The sequence below is a fragment of the Mesoplodon bidens genome (genome assembly GCF_964165515.1).
Source record: "Mesoplodon bidens genome assembly, chromosome: 16".
Lineage (NCBI taxonomy): Eukaryota > Metazoa > Chordata > Mammalia > Artiodactyla > Ziphiidae > Mesoplodon > Mesoplodon bidens.
The window spans coordinates 46978999-46990052 of record NC_138173.1 but is presented as its reverse complement, the minus strand read 5'-3'; positions in this window follow the sequence as shown (position 1 = coordinate 46990052).

Below are 11054 nucleotides of genomic sequence, written 5' to 3'. Positions count from 1 at the left end.
TGTTGCAGATATCAATGGTTCATTCTTTTTTATTGCTGAGTAGTATTCCATTGTATGGATATACTACAATTTGTTTATCCATAAACCTGTTGATGGACAGGTTGTTTCCACTTTGGGGCTATTAAGAATAAAACCGCTATGAACATTTGCATATAAGTCTTTGTATGGGCACATGCTTTCATTTCTTTTGGGAAAATACCTAGGAGTGGTATGGCTGCATCATATGGTAGGTGTATGCTTATCTTTCAAGTTTTCTAATGTGGTTGTACCATTTTACATCCTCTCCAGCAGTGTGAGAGCACCAGTGGCTTCATGTCTTCATTAGCACTTGATATGGTCCGTCTTTTTAATTTAACCCACTCTAATAGGTGTGCAGTGGTATATCAATGTAGTTTTAATTTGTATTTGTCTAGTGACCAATGATGTGGAGCATCTTTTCATACACTTATTTGCCATCCCTATATCTTCTTTGGTGAAGTGCCCATACTTGTCTCTAATTCATTTTTAATACAACTGCCACAGTAACAATTTCTTTCTGTTGAAATATGTATCTTCTTTACAAAAAAAAAAAAGCACATTCATTGTAGAAAATCACCCTTAACTTTACCATTCAAGATGATTCTCTGTTCATTTTATACATTTCAAATATTTTTCCAGTTTGTAACTTGCATGATAATTTCACTTATAGGTTTATTTTTAATATATAGAGGTTTTAAAAAATGCTTTCACTCTGTCTTTGAAGCCATAATTATAAGATCTACTCTCCCCACAAGTTTTGTTTGTTTGTTTGTATGGTATTCCTATTTAAATATTTAATCTAATATTTATTTGATAAGTTATAAACTGGGAACTCATATTAGTTTCCTATAGATGTTGTAACAAATGGTCACAAACTTAGTGGCTTAAAACAACACAGATTTATTCCCTTATTATCCTGGAGGTCAGAAGTCTGCAATGGGTCTTAAGGGATTAAAATCAAGGTGTCAGTAGGGCTGTTTCTCTTTCTGGAGGTCCCAGAGAAGAATCTGTGTCCTTGCTTTTTGCAGCTTCTAGAGGCTGCCTACATTCTTTGGCTAGTGGACCCCTGGATCTTTATCTATTCCGCTGTCTCTGAAAAGATACACAAGAAACGGATTAACTGTGTGCTCCTGAGGAGAGGAGGGACCTGGGCGGGCTGAAAGACAAAGGTTGAGGTGGGGGACTTTTCACTGCATTCCTCTGGTATATTTTGAATTTTGAATTGCATGCACTACTGCCTATTCGAAAAATAAATAAAACCTCAACAGTAATAGTAAAAATAGTTATTAACTATAAAATAATTTAATATATTGCATAATTTTACAAATATATTAAAGTTCTATATATAAAACAATATGTCAGTAACTTACTATAGTATTAATATTGGAAAAATAAGTAAACAATAAAGCAGATGGACTGCATTTGAAGCCAGTTACTAGCTGTGTGGTCTTGGACAAGTCACTTACCCTTTCTGAGCCTCTGTTTTGCTCTGAGCACAGTGACATCTGTTACTGGGCAAATTAGAGTCAGGTGGATAGTGGGAGCAAGGGCTGGCACCGCGCACGCGCGGGGAGCTGGTGCCTGGGGTGTGGATCGGCTCTGGGAAGTGGGAGGTGCTGGGCAGAGGACCGGAGGGTAACAGAGCACGGCCTTCGTGGGGAGGGTGAAGCCGCCTTGGGCCAGCAGTCCCTCCTCTGGGAAGCAGTCCCTCTGGCTCCAAAGGCAACTCTAGCCCAAAAGCTTGCAGCGCTGGTCCCGCAGTGAGACTTTCTTAGTCCCTGGCCTCTTCTTGGCCTCTTTCCTTTCAGCCACCAACAGGATAAACGCTTTGAGTTTATACGGCCCCAGACGCCTGCCCAGGCCGAGTCCCTGATGGCTTCCTGGCTGGGGCCGGAGGACAACTGAGAAGCCAGAAGGGCTGCCGGAGCCCCTTCCCCGCGGCCCAGTTACTGCTGAATTTCTCCTCCTTCCCGCAGTCGGGCGCCTCCTGCCGGCGCGCGGGCCGCCAGCACCTTCCCGGCAGTTCTTCATTCTCCAGAAGGAGAGGAGTCAGGAATCAACTAGAGGGTCATGAGTTAGGAAAGTGGCTTCTTCCTTACCTCGTTTTGGTCGTGGGTAAAACTGAAGCACCAAAAGTTTGAGTCACAAGAGCAGGGCAGGGAAGCTGGACTGCCGGGAAGTCCAGCCCCCGACCCACCCGGCTCAAGCTGTACTGTCCTTTCACCTCCTAACCCACTTTTAAAAAATCAAATTACGCTCACAGAGAGAACAAGCTAGTGGTTACCGGGGCGGGGGACAAACCGGGGTGGGGTAGAGAGGGTAAGATAGGCTCAAGGATGTATTGTACAACTCTGGGAATATAGCCAATATTCTGTAATAACTGTAAGTAGAAAGTAACATTTAAAACTATTAAAAAATTTTTTGATTAAAAATATAAAATTCTGTAAAGGGAAATCAAAGATGGCTTGTTTTCATCTGGTCTCTGTAGTCCCCTCCCCCCAGCCCCATACAGTTGTTCAATTTATTTGTTCATAAATAAGCAGTGGGAAAATTTGTTAACCAACAAATTTATTTGTTCATAAACAAGCAGTGGGAAAATGGAAATGTCTTAATTCTTCCTTCTCTGTAGCATCCCTGACTCACTCAGACTGGCCTCCCGTAGTGCCTCGAAGAGAGCTAGATTTAGAAGAAATATTACTTCAGCTCTCAGGATGGAGAAAGATCTAGCCAGGAGGCAGAGACTCTGGAAAAGTGCTAATAAATTGTTACTGCCTGCTATTAAAAGGATCGATAAGATAAGGCCAGAAATAACTGATGGAAGGGACTTGGGCTTTGAGAACTAAGCAGGGGAAGTGGTGCCTGGCGGCTCAGAACACCTCTGGCTGGGGCAGCACCCACCTTCTTCGGCAGAACCTTGGGCAGCTTCATTCGTTGCTTTGGAGTTAGTTACTGATGCTGGTTATGAAGAATTAAATCAAATGTCATGTGGGGCAGTTCAGGTATCAGGGAAATTGCCTAATTTATGTCTGTAGCATTGAAAATGCACCAACATACCTCTTCTGTGATTGTATTCGGGATACTCTCATGGGGCAGAATTGGGGCAGGGGGTGCTGTTTCCTTGTGAGGCTTCCCCAGGACAGGAAGGAGCCCAGGTGTGCTGCTGGCTCCTGCACGCCTGCCCAGCTCGTGCATCTTGTTCCTTGAGACTTCCCTGCCTTTCTGCATGCAGGCAGCCCCGGGGGAAGGCAGTATGGGCCCCACAGCCAGACGGACATGTGGTGGGCCAGGCTCTTCTGTGGGACTAACCTCTCTTCCAGCCAGCACACCTCCCAAGATCCAAGAGGACCAATGCATGCATCCAACAGCCTGATCTTTTTTTTTTTTTTTTTTTTTTTTTTGCGGTACGCGGGCCTCTCACTGTCGTGGCCTCTCCCGTTGCGGAGCACAGGCTCCAGACGCGCAGGCTCAGCGGCCATGGCTCACGGGCCCAGCCGCTCCGCGGCATGTGGGATCTTCCCGGACCGGGGCACGAACCCGTGTCCCCTGCATCGGCAGGTGGACTCTCAACCACTGCGCCACCAGGGAAGCCCTCTTCACTTTCTTTTGCACGTGCCCTTCAATGCCTAGCTCTTCTGCTCAGGGAAGCTCTGGATTTTGTTGCTACCTCTTTCCGGAAGCGGCCAGGTTCAAGGCCATTCCTTTCCCTTTCTCCCAGATTCAAACAAGCACAGCCTGCTTTCAGCAGGAGCCCAAGCTCACCAGCAGCCAGAGTGTCATGGGCTTAATGGGAAACCGTTTCACAGGCATCTGAGGAGCCCTGAGTGTGCACAGTGGCCTGGGCTGCCCACATAATGACAGAGAGTGGAGCTACCACTCTCCTTACTGTGTGGGGAGCGTTCTGAGTGATAGAATTATCCCCTGCCCAGAGCTACTCAGCATCCCAGTCCTGGAGCCCAGATGTGGCCCCAAAGCCAGGCTCTGTCCTTGACACTTCACCCCTCCTCTTCTGCAGGGGCCTCAGGAAGATGGATCTCTTAGCAGGGGCAGTGAAGGCTCTAGACTGACAAGGGAATGCCTTAGGGGCCCAGATCCTTGACCTTTGCTGATAATGGTACATAAAGATCACAGGAAAGCCAGGACCTAAGGAGGTTATGGCTGGGAAGTGACCAGCACCAAAGACACTTGGCAGCTCCTTAGCTCACCCTGGGGCTGCCTGGCCTGCTGGGAACAAAGCTGGAATACTCTTGATCTAGGGAAATACAGCCTAAAACAGCCGTTCCCCAGGTGATATAACCAGAGCCTGAGCAGGGAGAGAATCACAGGCAGGCAAAGGGCCTGGCCTCTTTGAAGGGGGCGTCCAGCACGGAAGGCCCTGGGCAGGGGGGGGACGAGAGGGGGGCAGGTTGCAGACATGGAGGTCTGACCACGCCAAGGCCGAGAACAGCCCTCAGGAGATCCTCACTCCTGGGGTTCGCTGGACCCTGCCTGGCTTGCTGGAGGCCCAGTGCAGCCTGGAGCTCTGATGTGCCCGCGGACTTCCAGTTGGCATTTCTACACTGTAGAGCCGCCAACTTGTGCAGCTGGCGGCGTGCCACAGAACAAGTTAGGAAATTGCAGAGGGGTGGCTGACAGAGACAGCTGCCCATTCTCCTGCCTGGAAGCTCGTTTGGTTGGAGCCAAGGGTTCATCCACACGTGCCCGGAAGGGAGGGCCTTTGGGCAGCAGGGAACAGGCCCTGGGTTGATACTGGCGGCCCTTGCCAGCGCGCAGGGGCCCAGATTGGTGAGGCTTTGGGTCCCATAAGGGTGGGACTGGTGGCCAGGCACTTCAGGCTCTGTCCTCCACTCTTGGCCTGAAGGTGGCAGCTCACCCCATGTCTGGAGAGGCTGGGCGCTTCTTTCAGTGAGGCCTTCAAAGTCGGCCAGTTTCTCCCTCCTGGAGAGTCTCGAACCAGAGCCTGTCTCCAGCCTTTGGAGGCTATGAAACAGCCTCACTTCTGTTTTCAGAGATTCGCTGCTGGAACCGTTCACACCACTCACCACTCCGCAGCCTGGAATGACACAGAGCGACCCCTGGACAAAGAGTCATCACCCCAAGGGGCCTCGTAGGCAAGTGTGTCCCTGGGAGTCAAGCCAGTGTGAGTGTGAGCTCCTGCAATGCCACTTACTGGTTGAGTGGCCTTGGCCTAGGGACTGAATCCCTCTGAGGGTGAGAATCAGAATTCCTGATTTCCTCCCTGCCTGCCTGTCCTCCTCAAAGAAGTCACATTCCAGGAGTCCCCAGGCCAGGGGGGTTGGAGGGATAAGGATGGAGCCTGTGAAGGGATGGAAGCACCCATTGGTCCAGGAGAATCCAGTGTGTGGGTACCAAGCAGTTAGCATCCGGTGGACCCAGCAGGGATGGCCATCCCTTCACACCCTGCCCCGCTGAGATGCAGGGCACATCCTGCTGGGCACTCAGCTCCTGCCTCTGCAGCCAGGGCAGCCCCAGGAGGAACCAATAACAGTAATAGTGATTATAGCCACCACCTGCTGGCCCTGGCTCTGTGCCCGACCCTCTTACAGGCAATTTATATCTATTATAAACTCATTTAATGCTAACAACAATGGTAGCTCTTTTAATGCCCTGTACTGTTGGTATCCAATTTATAGCTGGTGAAACTGAGAAGTTAAAGGACTTGTCCAAAGTCACGTAGTTGGTAAGTGGCAGTTCTTAGATTCAAACCAAAGCAATCCAGCTTGACTCAAGAGAGTGCTTTTAAGGAATAAGCTGAGGTGTCTCTTAAAGATATAGTCAGCACCGCTGTCAACAGAGGCCAAGTGCAGAATCATGGAGGAGCAGGTTTTGGGGACCCAAAACTGGTGGCACAGTGGTTGAGAGTCCGCCTGCTGCTGCAGGGGGTGCGGGTTCGTGCCCCGGTCCGGGAAGATCCCACATGCCGCGGAGTGGCTGGGCCCATGAGCCATGACCGTTGAGCCTGCGCGTCCGGAGCCTGTGCTCCGCAACGGGAGAGGCCACAACAGTGAGAGGCCCGCGTACCGCAAAAAAAAAGTGTAGAATGGATGCTCTGGAGCCAGGTGGCAGGCAGCAGAGCTAAAGGACAGCCTACCTCTGGGGCTGGGAAGAAAGAATCCATGGAGAGCTCCTTCCCTGGGTGTTGGGCCCCTCCTGAGACCCTCCATTGACCCTGAGTTCGGTAATTCTGCTCCAAACCCAGAAATGGAACAGCACAGGCCCCTGACAAAACAGCAAATCCTGGGGAGAATAGCAGCAGAATTAGAGTAACAAATGCCTAACTCTGCAGTGGGAGCTACATAAGCATTAGAATGGAAATTAACCTGGAGAAGAGAAAGCTCGAATGGACTTTAGGGACTGGTTTTTTTTTTTTTTTTCCATTCCATAGATTGCCTTTCAGAGAGAAAATTAAACACTAAACAGAAAGCAAATGTTCAAGGGAAGAGGGACTCTGCTTTCCCATTGGTAGCCCGAATGCTCAGGCTGGGCCTGCCTCTGAGGTCCCCATCAGACCCGAAGCCTGGTGCCATGGCCTACATGTCCTGGCCACCTTCTGCATATACTGTGGATGTCGGGGGTGATGAGGGCATATCTCTATATAACTAACCTCAGTAAAGGGAGTTGAGGCGGGACAGCCATAACGCATCAGCTGAAACTATTAGAGCCACTAATTGCTGCCTGGGATGATCCAAGCTCCAAGTGGAGCTTTTATGAAGCTGCAGAATTCCCAGGGAGTCTGCAAGACTGGGGCATCCCAGCAGAGAAGCAGCAGCCATTACACTAGTCACGATGTCCTCAGCCTGCCGTCCCTCCCCACTCCTCCACGACCTCCATTCAGTTCCCGGCCTCTCGCACCCTAATTATTCGTGGGCTGGGGGGTGGTACGTGCAGAGGCCTGACTCTCATAATTATATTAAGAGCTTTTGACAGGACCAAACTTTCTGGCTTCTATTTCTGTCTTGTTGAAATTCTACTGTGCTGAAATAAATGTGAGGGGAAGGATCCATCAACCCTTTCCGGAAAACAGGGGAGACAGCAGAGTCTATTGTGCACCCAGCGCTCCCGTCCACAGGGAGATTTATGGCTTGTTCTCTTGACTGACAGGAAGATTGCCCAGACTGAGGTCAGGTGGGAGGTGGGAATGTCTCAGAGTTAAATGTGTTGCATTCAGTTTTATGCCAATATCAAATCATAGGGTTGAAAGTGACCTCCAGGGGGTCTCTGGACTACCCCTATCTCATGGGCTGGCTCTCTCCTTGCACCCCTGTTCTTGTCTTGACCTGACACGTGGTAGTTTGCCTTGTCAGGTATAAAAAAGGTTAGCGCTGGCAAAGTCAAGGCCCTTGGCCAGGACCTTCAACTGGCATGTTGACCAAGGTCCTGACTGCCTTCCATCCCCAGCCACCTGCTTCTCTGACCTCAAGGGGGGGGGAGTTAGCAGTGTAAGAGCATAATGGCTGACACTGCAGGACTCCTGCAGGGAGCAGTGGAGGTGGAGGCCTGAGTGTAAAAGGTCAAGAAAAGCCCCCTGGACAAATAGTCACCTGCTCTCCCTGAAGACCCGCACAATAACCAACATTATCAATTACATACCATATGCCAAGTCCTGAGTTCAGCACATAACATGGTGTATCTAATTTAAGCCTCATGGCAATGCTATGAACTAAGCATTATTAGCCCATTTTGGAGATGAAGAAGTAGAGGCTCAGAGAGTTTAAGTGACTTATCCAGCGTCGTATGGAGAGTTTCATGATTGGAATTGTATTTATAACTCAGTTTTGAACCCAGACAATCCCAGGTCCTCAGACCAGCTCCTTTTATTATTATTTTGCTTTATTCATTAGCAAGTTTGGCACCCGTGCATGAGTAAGTCACATCATGAGAATCTGTGTCTCATTTTCTGCACCTGGGGCCACATGGGCACAGACTCTGGACTCGGACCTGCGTCTCTGCCACTACTTGCTCTGTGACCTTGGTGCCTCACAGGGTCTGCTTTCTGTCATCCAAATAGAGATAGTACCTCCCACATGATAATGTTGCCAAGCACATAATAGATGCTCAATAAATGGTGTCGTTTACCATTATTATCAATAATAATATCTCTAATTCAGTCTTATTTAACCATCCGGCTCCAACAAGAGGGATGACGCTCTTGTACTTTATGCATTTATTTAAATGGATCTATTTAAACATTAGATGGTGGCTTCATTTGAATGGAAGCCTCTAAAGTCAGGGGCTCTCACAATTTTCTGTGAAGCCCACTCTCTCCCATTTCCTCATCTTCACAGCACCCGCCTTGTAATATTTATCATTTGGGCCCAGATTAGGTCACAGAAGGGCTGAAACTACTGAGAAGCATGTGTATGAATGCAGTCAGTCCAAACAAATATCCACAGGAAAACCCACCAAAAACAAGGTGAATTCATTCTAACAACTTTTGAGTAGGAAAAAAAAAAAAAAAAAGAAAGGGCTGGAAAGACTAGGCCCACTGGCTTTGACTAAATGCTTCACTTTGGTCTGGATGTTTTGTCCTCAGGCAAAGCCCGCAAACATTTCTGGCTGAATCTCTGCACCTCCTGGGTTCTGCAGCTATGTCCTACGAAAAGGAAATGGTTTCTCTGAAAACCCAATAACCTGCCTCCCGCTGTCCTGCCTGTAGAGTATCAGGCAAGCGCCTATTTGGGCAGAAAGGGAGACAGCAAGCAGAAATGAAGACGTTCCTCTTTAAACGTATGAGGTCAGGTGTAGCTCCTAGAAAATCAAAATCAGGTCTTTGGAAGAAACCTCATTCCAGCACAGATGGTCCTGACTGACAAGCCCAGCCAGCCTTTAGAGTGAGAGTTGAGACAAAGCTAAAGTAAGAGGACTTTCCACCAAGGTAAGAGGTTGTATTTCAAGGGGAAAAGATGTTTTAAACCTGAATATTCATACTCAAATCACTGGGCTCCCTTTGCCTTTCTTTTTTTCTTCTATTAGATTCATTTTTCTAAGGTCTACAGCAATTATCTTGAAAGGGAAATTTTAAAACTGCACCTTGCTCATGGTCGGGGGCAATGATTTTTTTTTTTCTAAATTGGATCACCCATTTTGTATTTATTCATCCCTCCTGCCTCCACGTCTCTCTCTCCCCAGCTCTGGGACAGGCCCAGAGACAATCACCCCCACGAGGAGCCATCTTTTTTTTATTTTTTGCGGTACACGGGCCTCTCACTGTCGTGGCCTCTCTCGTTGCGGAGCACAGGCTCCGGACGCGCAGGCCCAGCGGCCATGGCTCACGGGCCCAGCCGCTCCGAGGCATGCGGGATCCTCCCGGACTGGGGCACGAACCCACGTCCCCTGCATCGGCAGGCGGACTCCCAACCACTGCACCACCAGGGAAGCCCAAGGAGCCATCTTTGAGTCAGCATCACTCTCTAGCTCCGTCCCATTCTCATCCCTCTATGTCAGTGCCGGTGGGGAGATCTCAGGGCTGATACCCAAAGGCTAGAAGGCATAGGGTGCACTCACATGCCTGGGTTTGTATCCTGGCTCCCCGCTTAGAGCTGTTTGAGCTTGGGCAAGTTACTTAACGTCTCTGGGCTTCAGTTTCCTCTTTGGTAAAATGAGGAATGAGAACTAGGACAATTAAGACAAACAAAGCATGCTTCCAACAGTGCCCAGCACGTGAGAAGTACTGGGTGAGTGGCATCTATTATTAATAACCGTTATTAGCCATAGATTCATAATGTAATCTCATAGATCTGTCTACTCACATCATCCCAAAGACTCTCTGTGGTCATCTGGGATGATACCCTTTGGCACAAGAGCTGGGCATTGCACACCACACCATGTGTACACACCACAGAGTGTGTGCACACCACACAGTGTGTGCACACCACACTGTGAGATCTCAGAGAGGGGTTTCCTGAGGCCCAGAGAGGCACCTTTGCTCAACCAAGTGAGGGCCAGGACTGGAGATCAGGTGGCCTCATCCTCAGGCTGAAATTTATTAGTCAGCCTAAGATTTAAAAACTTTGGCAGAAGAAGAATCACTCTCGAGACTCAAATCACATGAAGCTGAGCCTGGGTACGTGTGTTGTGCTTAAATGAAGCAGCTTATGATGTGGGTATTCAATTGCTATAATCTGTTCTAAATTTAAGCATGCAAAACGTCAAGTTATCTCACTATTTTGCTTCAGTTAAAAAAAAAAGATTTAGATTTATGACTGGATGTTACAAGAACTGCTGCTTCATTTCAAATCCTGGCAGGTCCCTCACAAGCAGCAATTGACCAAGAAGTCACTTCCTGAGCTGAAGGTCAGTGTGTTGGCCCTGGAATGAGCATCAGTGCATCATCGATAAGAGCCAAGTGCTCTCTCCTGCCATTTTGGGATGAGGTTGGTGGGAGGCCTTGAGACTCCAGCTGCTCCTGGCACCACCTATGCTCCCCATATGGCCCCCAGCCCCCTCCCCTGCACCCCTCCCACAGAGTGCTGCCACAGAGCTCCACAGGGCATGTCTGTAAGACCTGATCCTGCATGCCCTTGCCCTCAGACCCTTGGCAAAAGTATACCCATCTGAAAGGGCTCCCCTGGACTTAGTGCTGGAGCCTAAGGGGCAGTGCCTGGCTTTGGGATCACGAGTCACTTTTAAATGTCCTTTCAATGCCTGGGAATTCAAGAAGGTACCAGGGTAGGTTAAATATGTTTCTCCTGGTTTATGTGTTCTTGGGTAACAACTTTCAAAACATCCCTTTTCCTTATCAAATGTCTGGTAAGAAAACTTCCAGATGGCTAAAAATCCCCTTTAAATAGACAAAGGAGATGAGACCTGGAAGCACTTTTTATTCACTTTCTAACCAGGTCTGGTTACCCCCTCTGTCTGGTATAGATAAGCAAACATTTACTTTTTTGTAACTTAGAGCCAAGAGGGCAGAACTCTGTTGTGTATCTGGTGCTTTCACAGCTTGAGTAAGTGTACTGTCGATCCTAAACTGTGAACTGCTCCCCAACCCCAAGAGCTGCACCAAAGGCCACCTGATC